The sequence below is a fragment of the Nicotiana tomentosiformis genome, chromosome 12 (assembly GCF_000390325.3).
Source record: "Nicotiana tomentosiformis chromosome 12, ASM39032v3, whole genome shotgun sequence".
NCBI lineage: Eukaryota > Viridiplantae > Streptophyta > Magnoliopsida > Solanales > Solanaceae > Nicotiana > Nicotiana tomentosiformis.
The window spans coordinates 30,963,679-30,969,182 of NC_090823.1; the positions used below are offsets into that span (position 1 = coordinate 30,963,679).

A 5,504-nucleotide genomic window follows, 5' to 3' on the forward strand; every position below is an offset into this window, starting at 1 on the left:
AATATAATAAGTTTACTCGTAAGTTACTTATTCTTAATTTGAGGCGTGTTTCTTTTTTTTTTTTCACGGCTACATTCATTAATAATTTAATTTATTTATCTATTATGTCAACCAGATCCATCGCCGCAAGATTGTATCTAACCAGAAGGCTTGCTTTCGAGATTGAATCTCAATTTTCTAGATCTGCTAGAAATTCAAATTTAGTTATGTTGGTTTTCAGAAAACTTAAGGCTCAATTTTCTGAAGCGGAAGAGCCAATAAATATTATCATAGAAGAAGATTATCAGTTCTAGTTCTAGGCTCTGATATCACATGTTAGCATAAATTTTAATTGCATACCAGGATCTTGAACATGATAATCTTACACAAAATCATACAGAAAATATGCCTGAATCGTAAGCCATCATCGTGAAGTGGAAGCATTAATTCAAATTGGTTTCTCGCCCCTTGCCCTAGCTTTCATTACCGCCGACTTTAGTGATGGAAGAGAGAAAATAAAATACGGTAACCCTAATGGGTGGGGAGAGGACCAATTTATAGAGGTTCTCATTTAATCTGGTACGTCCATCAAGTAACCGATCGGACGGATGAGATTTACTCATTAATTAAATATTAATTATAGGCCTTAAACTTATTGTGCCACTAAAACGTAAGAAAATCTTACAAGAGCCACCTTGGACATGAAGCAAAAATCCCAAGGCATTCATCACCACAATTTCAATACACATTCAATTTCTGTAAGTTACATTATGTTTGGATCATTGTTACCCATTATTTTATAATGTATCGTATTGTATTGTATTGTATTGGAAGTGGCAAAAGAAAAAAAGGAATGAAAACATAAGTTATAGATTAGGAGAGTTGGATTAAAAAAAAGGTAAAATAGAATTATAAAGTAATAAGTTAGGGCATAATTGAAAAGAAAAACAGAAAACAATCCCACCATACCAGTTCGGTTATTTTAAAAAATGGGACTTTTCATTATTCCGGAATAATGGATTTTACAATACAATACAACCAATTTTAACTAAACAATCAAAACAGACATTGTTTTGGGATAACCATACAATACGATACAATGGGCAACAACCATCTAAACAAGTTGTTAGTGCGTATTCTTGCATGCATCATAAATAATAGAACCCTATCAAGATAACTATGAGAATCATGTGCATTGTGTGCTTTTGTCAAAGGGCTTTCTTACAAAATTGAATCAAATTCATTGATATAAAACAAGTTTTTAGCAAGTGAATCCGAAGCATAAAAAAACCACCATAATTGTTTTTGTTGAATTTCTAGCTTTTCAAATTATGATAAGTTAAAAGATGCATGAGTTGGGGATAAATTGAATATATATAAAGCTTGAACCACCACATAGAAAATTAGATATATCAGTCGGTATAAGCCATCTAACTGGACTAAGTTTCCATGAAAGGCTAGCTCTGGCTAACAGTAAACTAAATGTTCAACAAATTCCTCTTCCAACACTTATATGGTACGCGCACTATTCACATGATCCATTCTACATTCAACTACATTTTTAACCGATAACGAGTGTTCACTATATACACTAGTGCAAAAAACTTGAGTTAACTTTTGAGTTTTATAGTACAAAGCCAATTCCAAAAGAATTTAGGCATCGTTGCGCTTGGGCCAATGACGCAGCTAGTGAGGTACTAACCGAGGTGCGTCTATTGCTGGTTGAAAACTATTTCCAAACCCCCTCTTTGGCCCTGGTTTTGCTTTGGCCATTGAGAATTTTTGAAAGGGCATCCCTTCTGGGTAAAGCCCTAAAAAAAAAAGAATTTAGGAAATGATTGACAATTGGATTACACTTTCATGTGCATAATCTTTCGAACTCAACAAACTTCTTTCTAAACTAAAAGTTTGATTAGCCTCATACTTTTTGTATTGATAAAATACAGTCATACCACGTGGGCAACACAATAGTTAACATATGACGAAAGATGTTTAGTCAATTCCAATCAGACAAGATTCCTAGAATGTATTAAACTGGAAAGTAAATTGAAAAATGCATCTCGGATCATCCATACCGGGATTAGACAGCTAGAAATAACCATATGGGAAGTTTCTTAGTGCCTCAAGGAGGTAAATCAATAAGTTTGGAAATATTTGGGATTCGGCGTTAACTCCTAAACATTTACAAATCCACCATGCATAACGTACGGAACCGATTATTCATATTCATAACATGCAGGCGAGATCTTATGAAACAATTATACTAGTCCATACTATAAATATTCTTTCTGCCCCGCATTTGTACCCTATCGGAATCCTCATACTAAAACTACAGTTATATGAATTTAGTAACAAATTTTATCTCAAGCTTTATTAATCGTTCTCAGCCTACGGGAGAGTATCAATAAGAAGCTCTTTCTCTTTTATTTCTTTGTAACAACTCCAAAATATAGATTATACTGACGGTAGTAACTAACAACATTAATGGAAATGCAAATGAAGAAGCTAAGTAAGATAGGAGATAACCAGTGAAGGGGATGAGAAGCTACACTAAGAATTGGGGAAGAGAGGACTAAGACCATTTACTTAACAATAATCGGCCAGCTATTTGGTATAAGGTACTGCTATTTATTAATTCTCCATACCTCATATGTTCCTAACCTGAGTCCCACAAATAAGTTTCTAAGTTTCCATCCATGCCCTCCCAAATGTTAACTACGTTCATAACATTCTTTCATACTATTTTTTCTTACTAGTGTCTGCATAATTTATCAACTTTTTACTTGCAAGGATCAGCTCATTTGAATTGGAATGATTGCTTATGGTTTCATTTTTATGAATTTAATTGGTTATTCTAATAATCAATTTTTTGGTTAAACACTTGACATATAAGTACTTAGAGATTTATTAATTGTTGGGGACATATGATGTACGCTACCTTAGAGAACTAATAAATAGTAGTATAATAGTACAATTGAATCACGGGTAGCATTTGCAAAATGTAAAAATGTTATTATTTTTTCTCTCACGAAAAACTGAAGCTATTTTAAAAGAACCAAAAAATTAGAGTTATCTAAATGGACTAATGTAATCCAGCCCAGCTTTCTCGTATTAGGCTATATTGTTTAGAAGAATTAACCTAAATAGCCACCCAATCCAACTCTTTATTTAAAAGGGCTTTCAAATGCTAGCCTAACTCAGGGTTGTCAGTAGCCGTGGGCTAGTACTTCAAATTGTTTTTTTTTTTTTAATAATAAATGTGAAATATTATCATAAAAGATAAAAAAGAATTACACCTAAAAGAGCATCCAATGCCTTGGCCACCTTCTAGGCTGGGGTCTAGCTAGGACAAATTTGCCTTATGAAAGCCTCACATCTACAAGCTCTTTTAAAACCTCTAAGCATATCTACCCTTTTTTTTATCTGTCATAATGTAAAACTGCTATATACAATATTGCTTGAAACATTTTTAGGTTTCTAGGTCTACATATCTAGTACATATCTAGTACAGCAGCCACGATGTCTTTCTTGAATCTCCTCCAGTGCTTATCTTTGATTTTGAGTAGGGCTTGCACAATGTCCGTATGATGATTTAAAAAAATCAAGGTAAGCAGATATGTTTCTCCACAACTTAACAGACTAGTCACATTCAATAAATAGGTGATGCATAGACTCAGGGATAGACAACATTTAACATCCTCACTTTTTTAATTTGTAAAATTTTGCTAGTTGCCACAAGTAATATTACTTGAATGATAAAAAGTAATTCTTGATGTAATTTATTGAAAATCATAGAACCCGATTACAAATATGAAAGTGATGAGAGGATTTCGAAGATTTATGCTAGAAAAGTGCAAGAATTATATCCAAATCTCAAGTGCAAGAATTATATCCAAATCAAATCCTACTAAAGTATTTGAGACATATCGAAATTATGACTACTTTGAACACTTTAAGACACATGGCAATTTTTAAAACTTATTACGTCTCCCGCCGCGCAACCTAAGAGTTTCCACCTTTGCAAATTTGAAGACTTGCACTCCCCATGAGAAAGACATTTACAGTAGTAAGTGAGAGGCTAACTGTCTCGACCCAAATCGCAGGGCCGCGACGGGCATCCGGTGCCTTACACAACCGAGTACCAACATAATGTATCTTTCTTATAATACTGTCATGGGTAAGTAGGCCAGAAGGGCCATCATAAGATAACCAAAATAAAACATAAGGGAATACTAGATGTAGGACGACCCAACATGATATAAAAACTTATACATATGACATACGGGCTTACAAGGCCGACATGATCATTTGTACACTCAAAACATAGCCCGACAAGGCGATATAAGTATCCATATACATGACATCTGTCTACAAGCTTCTAAGAGTACATAAATATCATAAAGGTCGGGACAGGGCCCCGTCATACCAATCAATACATGTCCAAATTATACTGACCAAATAGGCAACTCCGAAGCAAGTGGAGTGCACCAACACCTTCCACTGAGCTGATAGCCTAGTAGGAGGACTGTCAACATGTCTATCGGGACCTGCGGGCATGAAACGCAGCGTCTCCAGACAAAAGGAAAGTCAGTACAAATAAAGTACCGAGTATGTAAGACATGAAAGCAGTATATAAAAAACATGAAAGAAACATGGAGTAAAGGACTCAACATGTAAGTCTGAATAGCTCCGTGAATCATGAAACATTTATAATATCATGAGTGTGTATATAAATGTCATATCATGCATAGGTATATGCGTACATAATATCATCAAGCCTCTGAGGGCATCCCATCATATCATCTCGGCCTCTGTGGGCGAAATCATCAACGTATATCAGCTAATCAGGTGGTGGTATGCATATAACACCATAACCTTTACCCATACCCCATATACATATACTGTACGCGTATATAACTCCATCTGGTCATGGATCAGTATACATGTATAAATGGATGCAATGCATAATGAAGTAAGTCAATAAGATCTCTCTGATAAACTTTATCAACTTACGTATTTTTTTTGAGACCCATGAACAGAAGATATAATAGTAGGACATATGGGGAATCAAGAACATAGGCAACCCTAGTACTTCTAAGAATAAAATCATTTGTGAAAGTTCTGCGTTTGCTCGTTTCGTTTGTATCATATGGATCATGCAAAAAGGAAAGATGGAATAGCATTAACATACCTCAAGTCGTCAATGCAACTCAACAACAAGTTTATGAAAACTAGCGTGCCAACCCTATAATAAAGAAACACATGCACAACTTTGATGGCGCTAGTAAATCACGTATCTCAAACGATAACTCGATTCTAAAATAAAACGGGCAGCATTTTCCCTGATTTTACTACTCCCTCAAGCCTATTATATGCGAGATACAAATACAATACAATCAGAAACTCAAAAATAACCCAACTACAATTCGGGACCTTCAATACAACAAAAACCTCAAATATACCATAACACACCCAATCAATAAGTTATCAATTAGCCTGAAATTGCAACGACGAGCGACCAGCCT

At 34.7% G+C, this 5,504-nt stretch overlaps 1 pseudogene; it reads left to right on the forward strand.

Annotated features, from left to right (window-relative positions):
• Positions 1-1,638: 1,638 nt before the first annotated feature.
• On the forward strand, positions 1,639-1,780 carry LOC117281616 (U4 spliceosomal RNA; annotated as a pseudogene).
• The last annotated feature ends 3,724 nt before the right edge of the window (positions 1,781-5,504 follow it).